Below are 19,087 nucleotides of genomic sequence, written 5' to 3' on the forward strand. Positions count from 1 at the left end.
GATTAAATATTTTTAGCCCAGGGTCTGAATATAGCAGCCAGAAGAAAGTACCAGTAATATTACTGTTAAGTTTCCTGAATAGTCTCTCTGTCTGCTATGTCAAGAAAAAACAAAATAGAAGGTACAATTAATACCTAATTCTCAGAAAATAACCACCCTTCCCACCAAAGAAGGACTTTGTCGATGATGACATATGAGATACTGCATAATATTACTATTAATACCACCTTACTTCATTTTAGAAAAAGGCTTTGTGAGTGGAGACTGCCCCAAAATTCATTGGTTGCCAGTTGGATAACATTTGTAGAATTTGGAGATGGCAGCAAAATAGCCATAAACAGTTGGAGTTCACAGCACAGTTTAAAATGTGTTCTTCTCAGATTCATGAAAATTAAAACTTCTACTTTTCGAAAGGTATCTTAAGAAATGAAAAAGCAAACCACAAACATACATGTTTGCAAAAGGACTTATATTAAAAATACATAAAGAAGTCTTATACCTCAATAAGGACAATCCAAATAAAAATGGGCAAAAGATTTGATCAAATTCACAAAAGAAGACATACGAACGGCCAATAAACTTGTGAGAAGATATTCAACTTCCTAAATCATCAGGAAAATGCAAATTAAAAACAGTGAGTAACAACTCTACACGACAATTAAAATGGCTAAAATTAGAAAGACTGACAATAACAACTATTGGAGAGGCCGTGAAGCAATTGGATTCTCATCCACTGCTGGTAGGAATGCAAAATATTACAACCATTCTGGAAAACAGCTTGGCAGTTTCTTATAAAGTCTCATCCAACCCAACAATTCCTCTCCTAGGTATTTACCCAAAAGATAGGAAAAAAATGTCTACAAAGAGGCTTATATACACAAAGACCAGCAGCTTTGTCCACATAGCCCCAAACTGAAAACAACCCAAGTGTTCGTCAGCAGGTGAATGGGTAGACAAATTATGACATATGCATAGACTGAAATACTACCCAGCACCAACAAACTACTGACACGATATGGGTAAATCTCAAAAACATGCTGAGTGAAAGAAGACAGACACCAAATAAAACATACTGTATGTTTCCATATATATGTATGAAATGCTAAAAACAGGAAATCAGCTGGGGGAATAGAGGGAATTGACTGCAAGGGAACATGAGGGAACTTTCTAGAGAGACAGAAATGCCCTGTATCTCGACTATGATGGTAGTTATACTGATGTACACATTTGTCAAAATTCATTGAGCTATAGGGGCGCCTGGGTGGCTCGGTCATTAAGCGTCTGCCTTCGGCTCAGGTCATGATCCCAGGGTCTTGGGATCGGGTCCCACATTGGGCTCCCTGCTCCGCGGGAAGCCTGCTTCTCCCTTGCCCATTCCCCCTGCTCGTGTTCCTGCTCTCGCTATCTCTGTCTCTGTCAAATAAATAAATAAAATCTTCAAAAAAAAAAAAAAGAAAAAAGTTTAAAAAAAAAAATTCATTGAGCTATATACTTCAAATGCGTGCATTTTATTGTATATATTGTTATCTGTGTAGTAAAGGATTTAACTTCACCAAAAAAGGGGTCTGGCCTTTTCTTTCAGCTTCTGGGAGGTAACCTCTAAGCCCTTGGAATGTCATGTATGATAGGAGTGTTTTGTTTACCTGGGGGCCTTGGATTATGCTCGTACTCTAACAGTGTGACATAGGGTTGGAGCTGGCCACATCAGATAGCATTTAGGGTGGCAACTGATCACACCAGAGAGACCAACGTTTTGAAGTAGGGTGGGGGCTTTGGGTCACACAGTATCACCTTAACCAAAGGGGCTGGAGCCTAGAGAATGAAATTAGCACACAGGCAACCACTCATGCCGACAAAATGGAACCTCAATGAAACTCTGAACCTGAAGGTGCAGGTGAAGGTGAACTTCCCTCGTTGTCAATATTCCATGTATTAGACACAGATATGAGGAAAATAAGACATCCAAGACTCCATGGGGAGAGGACAATGGAAGTTCCCCATTTAGTTCTTTTCCTGGATTCTGCTCTGTGCTATTCTTCCCTTGGCTGACTGTAATCTGTATCCTTTCCCATAATCGAGCGTAACTATGAGTATAACAGCATTCAGTATGTTCTGTGAGTCTGCTAGCAAATTATCAAACCGGCAATTGGTGTCAGAAGCGAGGGTGAGCTTATGGAGAACAGTTTTCCCATTAACTTCGGAGTTTCCTAAACTCCTTGGGACTTAGCTCTAAACTTCAGCCATATCACATCTCAATAAATATAATTTTTTAACATATGTACGTACCTATGTTTATGTGTATATAAACATACATCCCCAATGAAGCACTGCTTTAAATGCTAGGAAAGAAAGAATCTCTTAAAAATTTTGAAAGTGCCTTAATATTTTGTGCTCCAAATCTTAAAGCCATAGCTAGATCTTTATAAACTTAGAAAAAATATGGAAGAATGAACCTCAACTCACAGAAGTTATCTGGGCAAAGTGGGAAGAGATAAGCAAACCAGGGGTTGTTATTTATTTTTCTCTATACATATTATTCAAGTGGTACAATTAAGGGTCATTTTTGTCTCTTACTATTTTATGAGATTTTTCAAATTAATGAAAAAATAAATGTATATTGGGCAAATTTATAAACACATAGTAATACATATAAGAAATTCAGAAATATGAAAATTTGACACTTAGAACCTATGGTCACTGGAAATACAAAACATCTAATTTCATTTATACACAGACTCTTGTTGCAGAGAAGAATAATAATGTGGTCAAAGTGTTTAAACATAAAACATTTTACATTAGTGTAAAATTCTGTAGAGGAAATAAAACGGAAAATAAGATGTCACAGAGAAAAAGGAGTGATTAAAGTATCCAATGTAGAAGATGAGCTGGTTTTGGAATTTTTAAAAATAGCTGATGGTTGCTATCAAATCCCTATGGTATTTTGCATTCAATTAGATTCACTTAAACGAGTGAGATAATAATTTTATTTTACAATTTCACTATTTATAGTATGCCAGAAGTTACATCTCTTCAGTTACTTAAACTTTTGTTGAATAATTTTATACAAAAACCTAAAAGTTTGTGGCTCGTGTGTATTGTTTCAGAATTATTTTAGGGGTACATGAGTAAAAGGTTTGAAGGCCACTCACATTCGCTGTAAACTACATTTGGCAATCGGTGGAAAAAAATCTAAAATTCGGTCTAAGCCAAGGACACTCTGCCACCTGGTGGCTTAGAAATTTTCACGGTCACCAAACAGAAATAAAAACCTCTTCTCAAATTAGGTGTAGTGATAAACTAATTCATGATATATAGAATCAGGGATGTGAATTATTTGATTACAAGGCTTATGGATACAGAGGAAGAAATAAAATGGTTAATTCTGAATATTATCATTGCAAGTCCAGGAAATTATCATTGGTAGTTTTTTACTGGGTAGGAAAAAATCTAAAATTTCTCACCTAAGTCAACTAATTTCAGAAACTCTTAAAATGCTAGTCATGTAGTTTTTTTTTTCTTCTGAATTTAAAAGCAACTTTTACTTGTCATTTTATTGTGGAAAAAAAGAAAAAAAATTTTTGATGGACTATATGCACTGTGTAAAAGTGAAATCACCAAAGATTCCATCATGCATAGTACTTTATTGAAAAAGCTCGTATGTAAATGCTTATTACCTGCTTTCAATGACTGTCTGAAATTCCTGTGGACTAATGATGTTTTCTTTTAATTTGTCAATCTTTCTGTCAAAAAATAAGCAAAAAATAAGAAAATGTGGACCTTGTCATAGTAAAGCCAGGAGCTATATTTCTAACTTTCTGAAAATCATTCAGCAACTCCTCAAACTTATAACGTAATAAAACTTAAAGACAGTCCCGTTTCTAGGATGTGTGATTTGAAATTATATGTGTCTTCTTCTACCACATTCTCTAGATAACTTGGAAAAGATAGAAGAGAAAATATATTTTCAGGATGCAGTTTCACAATCTTCAGAGTTATTGATAACAAATCATACTGCTGATGATTTCGGAACTCTCAGTCCCTTTCATAGAGGTGCCAATCGAAGTGTATTTCTCTCATATCCCTGTCCCAAAACATTTTCAGTGTAATAGGTGCCGTAAATAATGGCTGGCTTTGTAATTCCCTTAAGAGGAGAAAGTAACCAATTGAGAAACAAAGATAAAAACAAAAGGGGAACATCCACCTTGATTAAAATCTTACTTGAAAGTGGTCAAGAGTAAGAGAAAATCAAATTGAAACAAATTTGCCAATTTGACTTCAATTCCAATTAAAGTGGAGCTGATTCTTCTCTAGTCACAAATCTATTAAAAAAAAAGTAACAAAAATTATCATAATGTCTCAGGTTAAAAAGAGGATACCGTGTCAGGAATCCAGTGTCAGTCAGCTTTTTTCTCTGTTACCCTAATTTAAAACTTTGCCTTTCCCTTTCTTTGCTCTTTCTTTCTTTCTTTTTCTTTCTTTTCTTTCTTTCTTTCTTTCTTTCTTTCTTTCTTTCTTTCTTTCTTTCTTTCTTCTTTCTCTTTCTTTCTCTCTCTCTCTCTTTCTTTCTTTTCCTTCCTTCCTTCCCTCCTTTGTGTGGTTCCTTGTTTTACTTTGATTAATTTTCCCACTGTTTGGATTTCTTAATGAAAACAAGAATTCTCTTCTAGAAGTTGGAGGGGTTATTTTGTTTGATTGGTTGGTTTTGTTTTTGGCTTGCATTATGGATGATCCTTAAAAGAAAAGGTCCAATTTATTTACATATATTATGTTAATAAAATGACATTAATGTACGTGTATATGGGGGGTGGGGGGTATAACAACCTGCATCCAAAGCAGGGCTAATGTTGCTATTAGCCACTTTATATTAACATCATCTATAAGACAGTCTACCCAAGGAAAGTATCGTGTCTTTTTTGGTTTGCTATTCTAACTAAGCTTGCTGCCACACCTTGAATTTAGTAGGTACTCAAAAAACAAATTTACCTAATAAAATGAATAAATAAGATTATGCCCAAACTAGCTGAAGAAGCAATTATATTTCATTTTGGTTGCTCTTGGTTAATGTTCACATTATCCAACAAAATTTTAGATAGAGCTTCTTCTGAGCTGTCTTGCCTTATAGCTATCTATTTTGCTTATCATTTGGTTTAGTCAACTGCAAATGATAGTTTACAGTAAAAACATACAAAATAATTTAAATATAATAATTTTTAGTGGTTAATTCAGAGTCCACAAACTGGAAGCCTATGGGTGACGTCTGGCCTGCAGATGTGTTTAATATTAACTTTTTTTTAATGAACAGATGCAGGTACTTTAAAAAAATTTTTTTAAAGATTTTATTTATTTCTTTTCAGAGAGAGAGAGTACATCAGCAGGGGGATCAGCAGGCAGAGGGAGAAGCAGACTCCCCACTGAGCAAGGGGCCTGAGGCAGGACTCCATCCCAGGACCCTGGGATCATGACCTGAGCCAAAGGCAGATGCTTAATGGACTGAGCCACCCAGGCATCCCAAATGAACTCTTTTCTTAAGTATAATAGGCAAGTTTTGGATGGCAGCAAAATCGGACTGATATCCTCAGTTAGTCACAAATTGGGTATGGCTTTGACCAAGAACTTAATTTTACAGATAAAGGGACTGAAACAGAATGATGACAAGTGAGGAGAGAATCCTAAAGGGCTCTCAACAAAAAGCAAAACCAAACCCTCCTCAAAACCTTCCATTAATGATAAGAAAATTTCATATAAAATCTGGCTATATATAGGGGATAATATTTTAAAATTATGGGTGGACTTTTCTCTTTTATGTTTCTGAGTACAAGCCTTGAGCACTTAAGGCATCTATCCACCAAAGGAGAAAGACTGGAGTGTGTTTCATGTGGTAGATGCTATTGCTTACTCAGTCAATAACCCTTAAATCCTCCTTCTTCCACATAAAACAGATATTCCCACAAAAGATGCTGGGGAAACGCCTGACACCTTCCTTCCTGGTCTTCCTTCCTGACCCATGTGACATGGGTATGGATAACATGAAAACCAGAGAAATCTGTTGGGATGGCTCCTGAAGAGATTTCTCACCCTGATAAAAAGGACAGAGACATGAGGAGATGTCTCTCCACCCCTGAAAGCTCCCCTTCAGGGTCAGCCTTTGAACTTTGAACTTTGATGCCCCAGAGCAGCCGTGACCCTGAGGTCATGAGACGGAAGATGACAAGTCTTCCTGCAGATGGCGGAGCACAAGGGTCTGGGGCCTTGGGAGCATTGTAGCTTCTACATTACAGAAAGAATGTCTGAAGGAGGTCTGAGGTAATATCTGATAGCTAATATATAAGAGCAGTGTTACACAGAAAAGAATATTCAAAGTCCTGGGCGCCTGGGTGGCTCAGTTGGTTAGGCGACTGCCTTCAGCTCAGGTCATGATCCTGGAGTCCCTGGATCGAGTCCCGCATCGGGCTCCCTGCTCGGTGGGGAGTCTGCTTCTCCCTCTGACCTTCCTCCCTCTCATGCTGTCTCTCATTCTCTCTCTCTCAAATAAATAAATAAAATCTTAAAAAAAAGAGAATATTCAAAGTCCTGTCTGCCCCTTGAGTATATCAGCATCCAAGCCCAGAGAACCCACGCTCACTGGGTTCCCTCACTGAGTAAAGAAGATGGCAGCTCTGTCGATGACAGCCATGTTGTGTTTGTCTTTCGATATGTGACATCCGGTGGGAGAGCAGGTAACCGAGGACAGAGGAAAAAGTGGACCCCCTCCACAACTGCTCTGTCTGGGTTCTGGGAGGGTGCACCCTCATGGGGGGTCCCCCTAATAGGGGCAGGATCGACTGTGCATCATGGTCAGGTGGAAGGTTTACCCCAAGGTTTAGCTTTCGTAAGCTACATGTGCTGGGGCTCACGTGTTGACAGGCCCAGAAGTAACTAAGAACCCCAGTAAGGAAGTTCCCCAGAGGCCGTTGCAAACTGGCTCTGTGGAGAAAGGAAAAAAGACCTGGCATGCAAAACCACAAGGACTTAACTTTACTCTTAAGTCAGGGGGGAATGACAGATTGTACCCAGGAGAGTGACATCATGACATTTGCAGTTTAGAAGGGTCATCCCTGGGGGTGCCTGGGTGGCTCAGTCCGTTAAGTGTTTGCTTTCGGCTCAGGTCATGATCCCAGGGTGCTGGGATCGAGCCCCGCATCGGGCTCCCTGCTTAGCGGGAAGCCTGCTTCTCCCTCTCCCACTCCCCCTGCTTGTGTTCCCTCTCTCGCTGTGTCTCTCTCTGTCAAATACATAAATAAAATCTGAAGAAGAAGAAGAAGAAGAAGAAGAAGAAGAAGAAGAAGAAGAAGAAGAAGAAGAAGAAGAAGAAGAAAGAAGAAGAAGAAGAAGAAGAAGGGTCATCCCTGCAGCAGCGTGGGCGGGTCGGGAAGAGGTGGGCAGCCTGGAGGAGGTAGACCAGCTCGGAGGACCCGCCGCAGTCTGGGCGAAGGGAAACAGCCCCCCATCCCAGGCAGAGAGGATGGAGAAGATGGGAGAGATGGTCAGGAAGTAGCCTCCTCTACACTCCTTAAGTGTGAGATGAGAAAGAATGTGAGTCTCGGACGTTTTTTTTTTTTTTTTTTTTTTAGGATGGATAGCATTTCTTTTTATTCTTGGTTCCATATTTAAAAAATAACATTGTCTGCATTTTGAATTAAGTGGAAGGGTTCAGAAAGGTCACTCTTTCTGCCTTATAATCGCAAAAACAATCCAACTTTCAGTCTGCAAGTTTTAGATACAATAATAGCCCTGATATCACCATGACATAACTGAAAACAATTCTGCCAGATTACAGATAGAGAGGAAAGCAGCAATATTAGAAATAACAGGTAATTTTGGGAAGTTATCAGCTACGAGTTTTAAAACCACAGAACTTTGGATATAAGGAAGGCGTGCATGCATGGCTGACAGACAAAGTGAAGAAAAGCTGCTAGCAATGCAGAGTGGCAAGTCGACCCATTCCCTGAGTGAACTAAAAGGTCTAACAGCCATATATTTTAATGGAGTTACTCAAGATTCCCCCTTTCTTAAAGTAGTCCAGGAATCAGATGGGAGAAGATGGGCTAACATCATCTTTATCAAATATCTGCAAAGCTTACAAAGATAGCCAGGAAAGCCTCTGCGTGGTGAATGGAAGAGATGGCACAGAAACGAGTATTTGATTCTCCTAATATTTAGATCTTGAATTAGGTTAGATCTTGACCTGCTTCTAGCCAGTTGATCTCTGTGCAATACGTTTTTGATTCTTCTCTAACGTTCTTCGTGCATTCCTCTAGATTTCACATATACTTGATTTCTTTAAAGATCACTGCTTTTCCTCTGGAATAAGCCAATGTGGATAAGGGAGACAAAAAGGGAATTAATAAATGTTAAGATAGCATGGTTTTAAGGTTTTGATACATAACTTGAAGAAATTTTCACAGAGCACGCTGCTCTCAAGTTAGGGTTAGAGTGAAATATTCCATTTGGATGATGCAGAGGATGACATTCTTCCAGGGAAAAATGAGAACATTAAGCTTCCCTCTACTAGGCATCTTCCTTCAGGCACTGAGACTGCAGCCACCCAATAAATGGGGATGGGCAGAAAGAAGAGACTTCAAAAGTCACAGATACACTTTGATAGCTAATTTTTGGCAAGTCTGGCAATGAGAGCTTTCCATTCTCCTCTTTTCTTTGTGACGTATGTAGGAGTGAGTAGCTGCAATAGTGATTCTGGCTGTTGCCTAAAGAAGTTCTGACACAAGGCCTCAGTGTTACAAATCACATACATCCCACAGTCATAGCTGTTTTGTTGAGCAGGGGCTTTCTCTTCCACAAAGGCCAGTTTGTCTCCTTTTCTGCCTAAGAAAGCTTCCAGTTTCTCCGCTACCTGCTTTGCATGGACTGAGTTGCTTCTGCTGTGGGAATCATAGTGAAATCAACAAACTCCAATGGGTTCCCCCAGCTGCCTAGTTGGAATTATCACTGATGACTAAAAATACAACTCTCTTGTTGGGGAGGTCCAGGGGTTCAAGGAACATGGCAATCTCTGCTCGGTTGCTAGTGCACTTGATGAACTGACTAACTTCGGGGCTGATGAAGCAGACATGGTCAGAACAGTCATGAAACTGACTGTTGGCAAAGTACTCAAAGGCAAATCCAATGATATGGTCATTGAGCCAGCTTGGAGGATCCAACAGTGAGACATCTGATTGCCGCAGTAGACTGTCCATATAACTCAAGACTACGGGGTCCATCTTGTACTGACCAGGGTTGATTAGAAATTCCAGAAGCTGCCTCGGGCCTCACCACCCTAACCAGCCTTCAGGCACCTCTGTATTATCCAGAAAGTGAGAGCTACAGTCCTCAGACGCTTTTTAGTTATCTGATCTGGACAGAGGCTGAGAGACAGGAGACCTGGGAGGTGGGGCAGGTGTTGAACATGGTAAGTCTGAGGTGGAGCTTATACACGGATGCATCTGACGCTCGAGCAAAAGAGGTATGAGCTGGACATGTAGGTATGAGAGTCATCACCACAGAAGTGATGTGTAAGCTATGCATGTGTATGAAAGTGACTCTAAGAACATATAAATGAGAATAGCATCTGGGCAGCGTTGCACCTAAGGAGTGAGAAGCTGGAACCCACCAAGGAACCCATAAAGGAACAGCCAGAGAGAAGAGTGGAAAACCCAAAGAATGTGACGTCATATAATAAAGCCAAGCATAAATACAGATTTAGGAAGCAGTGGGTGTTCAGTAGGTCTAAATGTTCCAGAGAAGTCATATAAACCAAGGACTGGAGAACATGCATTTTTTTTTGGCAACATGGAGGTCCCAAGAGGCCTCAGCAAGAGTAACTTCAAAGGGAAGGAGAGCCAAAGCCGGGGACTGCGGTGTGCACGAGAGAGTGGGAAAAGCAAAGTACACTTCAGAAAGGGTTTGCCAGGAAAGCAGAAGGTAGAAAGATGCCAGAAAAGAATACAGGTTTGCAGGAGAGGTTTTTGCGATGTTTACCCAGAACTCTGGCACATAAGCAAACACAACATGGGGCAATCACAGAAGTAAATTATGTTGAAATTGACTTCTGACTTAAAATTGAGAGGCTGAAAGTCAATGCCGGCCAAGGCCCTCACTCCTTTGAGGTCATCAATCAGAAATATTGGACAACTCATTCGTCTTCTGGGGGCCCTTACAAAAAGAGCCTCCGTCATTCACCTCCAGACCTCTTGCTCATCCACTGGAACTTGGTTGGTTGATTTTTCACCGAGGGTGCCTGAGTGGGTTTCCCACTCTCCGTGTTGTAAGTGAAAAGTCCATGTCAGCTTATATCTCTGGAGAGAGGACAGTCCAGCAAACAGGCACCTGATGTGTACTTGATGTGGTATGAAATCAATCTGATGACAGCAAGACTGAGAAACACAGGACTTCTGATCATCTATGTTTCAGGAAGCAACACAGAGAAAATTTCTGCCCAGTGGAGAAGAACATTTTAGGTGATCCTGAACCTAACTCTGTTGTGGGATTGTGGAAGGTGACAGGGACGAAGCAGCACCAAGCCCTGTCTATGGCTGGCATTACTTTAAGTACCTAAATCTATAGTTCTAGTCACAAGACAACATCTAGCAAATGTTACAGTATGCATTTCCTTAAATTAATTTACATAAACATATTCTACATTACTATGCCTATTCTGCATTATAGCTATAGCTTGGGGTAATTTTTTTGTTCAAAGAATAGTATTATTTGGTCTCCCAGAACACTACAGAACAAGGTATCATAATGATATAATTTTTTCCTACATTTCAGAGAAATACAATTATTTACTTACACATATATTCACTAAGTTTCACATCAGGAGTATAAACTTATGAAGTCATAAAGTAGTACAAAGTGCTAAGCATTCTATCATTTAATAAAAATTCCTAAAGTTATTTTCACAGTGTTTTAGAGTACTCTAAGGGCGAATCACAGTGAAACATTTGGGAGTCTCTTTCCCCTCAAATCCTAACATAAAACGTGGTGTTTATGTTAGAAAGACTGCCAAAACGGACTGCAACCTCACACTTAGACATAAATGAACTTCTATCTTCCAGTCATAAACAAAACGGAAAGCACCGAGCAAAAGATCCCTCCCAAAGGAGGTTTTAGTCATTCTTTCCCATAAAGCAACACACATACATTATATATCACAGGGCCCAGTCTCAGCTGGGGTTTGGAATTTCCTTTCTTGGTTCTATCTATTGGAGGGAAGAAAAATAACCCCTTCAGTGTTGGAACACACCGTCAAGCTATTCTAAATCACTGTGGGCTAGAAATCTCCCGGGTTTTCTCCTCATGATTCAAAAACCAGTGCAGATATTAAGACAAGGCTGAAAATCATGTTGACAAGTAAATTAGGAAAAAAGAAGAAAATGTTAATAAAGAGCAAGCTGAGTGAGAGTCTCTGTGTCCAGGAGGTTGTGATGTCCTCCTTGGCCTGGAGGTCAGAAGCAGGCATCCCAAAAGCTAGTGTGCTACTCACTAGCTGTTTGACTCTGGGTCGCTCTCTGAGCTTCAGTCTCTCACATACAAAATGAAGGGATTTGACCACAGGATTGCTAAGAACCCTCCCCCTTAACTTGGAAAGTCACTGATTCTTTCTTTTTTTTCCATCAGGAAATACATGTCTTAAACGTGTCTCTACATAACAAGGCACAGAGCAGACTCAAAAATACATGTGAACTAATGAACTAGTCTGGCCACTGAGAACAAGAAGATCGTCTTTAGCAATTATTTGAGAAATTGTAGTTTATGAGCTCTCCTTTGAGTAGGAAGAGAGAATGTTACACAGTAGCAAGCAGCTGGACTAAAAATATTTCTGGTTCCTGTCCCGTGACTCCAGCCCTGTTACATTTGCATGGCTCAAAAATCAAAATCTTTCAGAAACCTGAAGAATCCTTTTATTCTTCATGCCTACGGGATCCCCATGCCCAGAATGCAAAATCTGGACCACCTGGGGAATGCATTTTACAGAAAAAAAATTGCAGAAGTACAATTCCTAACAGAGAACTTCAGTGTACCTTCTGAACAAAGAAATAACCTATGCAGGTGATTTTCATTTCAGATAGGAAATAGAATAATAGAAAATAAAGTTGTATTTAAACAGCTAACGTTGAGCAGAAAATAAAAGCATAGAACGTGCTGTAGACTGTGTAAAGAACTAAACACCTTTATTACTTATTTTTATCTTTGTGGAGCTCAATTTCGCCATTATTAAACCTTTAACCTTGGACAAGTTAATTTTCTATTTTTGGCTTTCTCATCTAGAACTAAGTGAAGTTTGAGGTGGGGGAAATTGGTCCGCATAAATTCTAGAGTCACCTCAAGCTCCTATGATTCTAAATTATACTACTTTTCTAGTTATAGAGGTCACAGAGTTCATACCACAAATTTGGTTTAACATGGGTGAACCTCGAGGACATTGTACTAAGCACAAGCCTGTCACCAAAGGACAAATAACTGTATGATTCCTCTCATATGAAGCATCTAAAATCATAGAAACAAAAAGTAGAAAAGTGATTACCAAGGGTGGTGGAAAAAGGGAGGAGAATTAGTGCTTAGTGGATATGGAGTTTCAGTTTTGCAAGATGAGAATGTTCTAGAGATCAGTTGCACAGCAATGCACATATACTTAATATGACTGAATTGTACACTTAAAACTGGTTAAGATGGCAAATTTAATGTTATGGATTTTTTTTTACCACAATAAAATATAATTTTGTCTTAGTTTGACAAGAAAGAGGAAATTTAAAACCATCCCAAATTCAACGAAAATTTCTCTCAACCAGCTTGTCTACCAGGTATGTTTACTATTTATTTTTCAACAGTTAGTGAGTGCCTACCCTGTGGTGCCGTCTGCTGGGAACAAAATAATGGACATGACAGAGACCCAGCTCTCCCAGGTAAGGGAAGTAGCAATTACATCAAAGGGAAGTAAGTTCTATGAGAAGGGGACACACAGAGAGTAATGGAAGCGTAGAGAAGGAGCAAACAAGCCAGGGTAGGGATGAGGAAAAGCTTCCCAGCTGAGATGTAAAGGATGAGAAGATATCAAGGAAAAAAAGAAGGCAACAACCTTCTAGTCAGCAGGCACAGATGCCGAAGTCTCATCAATGTCAAGAATAGTGCTGCAGACGGGGGGAAGAGAGGTCCCAGAGAGGAGGTGCGGAAGGCACCAGGGGCGGGGTTACCAAGGGCTCTGGACCCCGTGTTCATGAGCCCGGACACTTCCTAAAGGTTCCACTCGTTGGAGAGTGTCAAGCGTGGAACGGACAAGATTAGATTTGAATTTTGAAAGACCTCTCTGGCTCTGATGCAGAGAATGGGTTGTAGAGGTTATGCCTGGTGGACGGAGCCCATTAGGGGGCTGTTGAGCAAGCATGGTGACAAAGGTCATGCTGCATTTGTAGTTTGGGACTCAAGTTTTCTCACTTAATATCCCATAATTAGCATTTGCCCATTTCAGTAAAAAAATCTGTGGTAATCTTTTCTGATGGTGGCATGGAAATTCCATGATTGGTCTAACTACTCTTCTATATTTGAATGCTGTTTCCAAGCTTTCGTTATTCTAAAACAAGTGGGATGATTATTTTGGTACAAGATCCTTATCTACATTTTTAAAATATTTTCATCAAGGGGTGCCTGGGTGGTTCAGTCAGTTGAGCATCTGGCTCTCGATTTTGGCTCAGGTCATGATCCCAGGGTCCTGGGATCGAGCCCCGCATCGGGCTCCCTGCTCATCGGGGAGCCTGCTTCTCTCTCTCCCTCTGCCCCACCCCTTACTTGTGTGCATGTGTGTGCACATGCACGCACATGTGCTCTCTCTCTCTCAAATAAATAGATCTTTAAAAAAATATCTTCATTAATGTTAAGATGATACTAATCTCTTGCAGCAGATGGCAGAAAAGATGTAAAAGAAATGACTATAATCCAGGCATGCAAGGCAATGTTACGAAAAGGGTGTGTGTATGTGTGTGTGTGTGTGTTTGTGTGTGCGTGCACGCGTGTGTGTGCGTGGGCATATACACAGTTTTACTTTGTCTTAAAAAGACCATTCTGGATTCCAGATCTTCCAGAGAAGGTATAATCTAACATTCCCTGTGTTGCACAAGACAAGGGAGGCTGTGGGTTTGAGCTCCACAGTACATTGCTCTATCCGGGCAAAAGGTCAAGTGCTGTAGAAGGCCAAAGCTAAAAATAAAGTGTGGCACTGGGAACATTAAGGAGTTGTTTGGAACATTAAGGGGGAAGTGAGTCACACTAAATTAGCACTTCGGTATCCTCCCAAGACACTCTGTAACCTACTCAGCCAGGGAAGGTAGACTGATTCTTACATGAAAGTAATTTTATTTTCTTTTTATTTATTTTTTGAAAGTCGTGTTAATAATAATTCTAATAATTTTATTAACAACCACAGAGTGGTTTGGTTCCTGTAGCACTTTTGTTCCCAAAGGCCAAGTTCTCATGGACCATCTACGGATCAAGCTGCCCCATGTCCATTAACACAGGTCTCCAGAGAGGCAGAGCACAACAAAGGTGAGGAATCTGAGTCTCCCTGCAAGTTGATCAATGGCTAGTGGATTAGAATAGCATAGCAATGTGGAGGGTCCGTACAGCATGGATGTGGAGAGGATTTTGGGCACGGACCCTTCATCACTGCAATCCTGGAAATTTCTCAGGAGATTCAAATAATTACTGCTGATTGGACTGCTTATAAGATTGCATCTCTTCAGGAAATCATCAAAAGATTCCTCCTCCAGGGGCGCTTGCATGGCTCAGTTGGTTAAGCGTCTGCCTTTGTCTCAGGTCCTGATCTCAGGGTCCTGGGATTGAGCCCACATCCGGCTCCCTGCTCAGTGGGGAGCCTGCTTCTCCCTCTCCCACTCCATCATTGTGCTCGTTCTCTCTCTCAAATAAATAAATAATCTAAAAAAATAATAAAAATAAAATTTTATAAATTTTATAACCTTTGATAACTTCAATCCCTCTGTGCCTCAGTTTCCTCATCTGTAAAATGAGGTTAATAACAGTACCTGCCTTACTGAATTGTTGGGAAGACTACATGAGAAAATGCTTAGCTCGGTGTCTGGCTCATAGTAAATGCTCAATACATATTAGCTTACTGGATAAAATATTAACTTAGTAAATAAACACGTTTAACTATATAAGTAATATAAATGTAAACACAGCAAAATAAAATTGAGTGGTTATTTTTGGCCAAGCTTTATCTTAAAATGAAAATATTATGAAAGGCAATATACTGTGATAAGGCAGTCTCTAGATCTTGGTGTGTATGCCCTTGAATAACGCCCTCCCCTTGAGCGTGGTCTGGACCTAGTAACTTGCTCTAACAAACAGAATATGGCAACATGATGGGACATTACTTTCAAAATGTAGTTATAGGGGCACATGGGTGGCTCAGTCGGTTAAGCATCTGACTCTTGATCTCATATCATGTCTTGATTTCGGGGTTGTGAGTTCAAGCCCTGCATTGAGCTCCATGCTGGGCGTGGAGCCTCAACTTTTAAAGAAAATGAAGCTATAAAAAGACTGAGGCTTCCTTCTTGAGCACTTTCTTTCTCTTGCTTACTTGCTCTGAGGGAAGCCGGCTGCTTGCTGTGTTGTGAACTGCCCTATAAAGTGGCCCACGTGACAAGGAACAAATGTGTCTGGCCACCAGCCAATGAGTGAACTTGGAAGTGGATCCTCCCCAAGTTGAGCCTTGATTCATCAGTCCTGGCCAACAGCTGAACTGCAATCTCATAAGAGCCCCTGAGCCAGAAACACCCAGCTCAGATCCCTGATCAACAGAAACTGTGAGAAAATAAATGTTTATTGTTTTCAGCTGACAAATTTTAAGGGCTACTTTGTTAGCCCGCAATAGATAACTAATACACCCAATGTAGGTCAGGGTGAAAACTAATGCTGTGTACATATACAGTGTTAGTAAGAATGTGAATTGGTATAAATTTCTTGAAAGCAATATCCTTGAAGATATTTAAAAATTTTTTTTTGCCCTAGGAAAATAAGTGCACAAAAATTGAGATATGTTCCTTAAAGTATTAAATGTAACAAATATCATAGGGAATAACTGGTAACAACTTACATGCCCAACACTGATTGGGGAATTGTGATATTGTGATATAATAAGAAATATATATTTTAGTCTTTAACCCTGGTTCCTGGCCAGAGCTCCTAAAACTTTAGAATTTCCTAAGTGATAAAGGTTCTAGGAGAATCTTCTGTTCTAATATTGGGTCTTTGACTCCAGTTCCTGACATAGAGCTCCAAAATCCCTTAAAGTTTTCTGGGTGATACAGTGTCTCTTCCTCTAATGAGGCAAATCTTGGTGGGCTCCTGGACAGCTTCAGGATGGGGGACTGGTCACCAGAGAGACCCAACCATGGTTAGAAGCTTGGAATGTTCAGCCCCCCTTCCCATCTTGGGCTAGGGCCTGGAGATTGAGTTAATAATCTATCATGCCCATATGATGAAGCCTCCATAAAAATTCCTAAAGTATGGGTTTTGGAGAGCCTCTGAGTGGGTAGACATGTGGAGGTGCTGGGAGGGTGGCATGCCCAGACAAAGCATGGAAGCTCTGACTCCTTTCTCCCCATTCCTTGTCTTACGCATTTCTTCCATCTGCCTGTTCCTACATTGTATCCTTTTATAATAAACCAGCAATCTGGTAAGTAAACTGTTTTCCCGAGGTCTGTGAGCCATTCTAGCAAATTACTGAACCCAAGGAGGGGTCATGAAAACCTATGATTTATAGTTGGTTGATCAGAGAGAAGAGGTGATAACCTGTGGTTGGCGTCTGGAGTTGGGCGTTGAGTCTTGTGGGACTGATGCCTTAACCTGCGAGACCCCGATGTTAACTCCAGGCAGGAAAATTAAATTAAATGGTGGGAAACCCAGTTGGTGGTGCCTACAGAGAACTGGAGAATTGCTTGGTGTGGGAAAAACCCATATGTGTTTGGTGATAGGAAGTGAAGTATGGAGTGGAGAGTGTTGAGAGTAAAGTCGAAAAAATGAAACTTTCTCCTTTTGGGAGTGGTTAAATTATGGTATATTTTTTGATAAAATCTTAAGCAGACATCAAAATTCATGTTAAAGTTCTAATGATTTGTTGGAACATTCACAATATAATTACAGTTATGTACACAAAATAAAAATAATTGAGGATGACCCCAATTTTTTATTTAATTTTTAAAAGACTAGATAGAAATATATCAACATGATCATAGTGATGATCTCCAAGTGATTATTCAGTGATTTACATTTTCTTGGATATATTTTTCTGTAGATCCTAATTTTTATATAATGAATATGTATTATTTTTTATTTTGAAAAATCTTTAAGTGTAAAATAATTAAATGAGGGCCTAGTATGATTCTTTTTTTGAGAGAGAGAGTAGGTGCATGCAAGGGGTGGCGAGGGGCAGAGGGAGAGGGAGAGAATCCCAAGCAGACTCTGCACTGAGCTCAACGTGGAGCTTAATCCCACCACCCTGAGTGAGATCACAACCTGAGCCAAAATCAAGAGTCGGATGCTTAACCAACTGAGCTACCCAGGTGCCTTGGGCCTGGTATGATTCTTAAAATACATTTACCTTGCCTATTTTTTCTGGATCATATTTTTCAAATTCTCTCATGTTACTGAATCCCCCTCTGAACCTGCCTTTCAGCCACTTCTCTGCATCAAGCAAATCTTCTTGTTCTTCCTCTATTCTTTATATTTTTCTGACACGGCTTCCAGATATTACTGAAAAGGAAAAACACCAAAGTAAATCTTGATTACAGTTGTAAGATACAAAATTAATGTACAGAAATGCAATTCTATACACTAACAACAAAGTAGCAGAAAGAGAAATTAACAAAATAATCCCACTTATAATTGCACCAAAAAGAATGAAATACTTGGGAATGAGTTTAAACAAGGAGACAAAAGACCTGTACCTTGAAAACTATAAAACACTGATGAAAGAAATGATGATGACACAAACAAATAGAAAGATATACCATGCTTGTGGATTGCAAAAATTCATATTGTTAATATGTCCATACTACCCAAATCAATCTACAGACTCAATGCAATCCCTATCAAAATATCAGTAGTATTTTTCATGGAACTAGAACAAACAATCCTAAAATGTATATGGAACCACAAAAGACCCCAGATAGCCAAGAAATCTTGAGAAAGAAAACAAAGATGGAAGTACCACAATTCCAGATTTCAAGATATGCTATAAAGCTATTGTAAGCAAAACAGTATGGTATTGGCACAAAAATAGACACATAGGTCAAGAGAACAGAATAGAGAGCCCAGAAATGAACCCATGTATATGTGGTCAATTAATCTATGGCAAAGAAGGCAAGAATATACAACAGGAAAAAGACAATCTTTTCAATAAATGGTGCTGAGAAAACTGGACAGCTACATGCAAAAAAACCTTTTCTCACCATATACAAAAATAAACCCTAAATGGAGTAAAGACCTAACTGTGAGACCTGAAACCATGAAACTCTTGTGCATTGGCCTAAGCAACTCATTTATGGATTTGTCTCCTCAGGCAAGGGAAACAAAGGCAAAAATAAACTATTGGGACTACACCAAAATAAAAAGCTTTAGCAACAGTGAAGGAAACCCTGAACAAAATGAAAAGGCAACCTAGTGAATGGGAGAAGATAATTTGCAAATATTGGATATATCCAATAAGGGGTTAATATTAAAAATATATAAAGAACTTCACAACATCAAAAAAATAATAATTTTATTAAAAATGGGCAGAGGACCAGAATAGACATTTTTCGGTTGAAGACATACAGACGGCCAACAGACACATGAGAAGACGGTCAACATCACTAATCATTAGGAAAACGCAAATCAAAACCACAATAAGATAGAATCACACCCCAGTCAGAATGGCTAGTATCAATAAGACAAAAAGTAACAAGTGTTGGCAAGAATGTGGAGAAAAGGGAAACCTGTGTGCTACTGGTGGAAATGAAATTGGTGCAACCACTGTGGAAACAGTATGAAGGTCCTC

The 19,087-nt window shown here is 39.7% G+C and overlaps 1 pseudogene; it reads right to left on the bottom strand.

The window, feature by feature from the left end:
• Positions 1-7,500: 7,500 nt before the first annotated feature.
• Positions 7,501-12,054, bottom strand: LOC115941517 (sentrin-specific protease 8-like; annotated as a pseudogene).
• Positions 12,055-19,087: the final 7,033 nt, after the last annotated feature.

The sequence above is a fragment of the Leptonychotes weddellii genome, chromosome 2 (assembly GCF_054177405.1).
Source record: "Leptonychotes weddellii isolate Sample4059 chromosome 2, ASM5417740v2, whole genome shotgun sequence".
NCBI classification, from domain to species: Eukaryota; Metazoa; Chordata; class Mammalia; order Carnivora; family Phocidae; genus Leptonychotes; species Leptonychotes weddellii.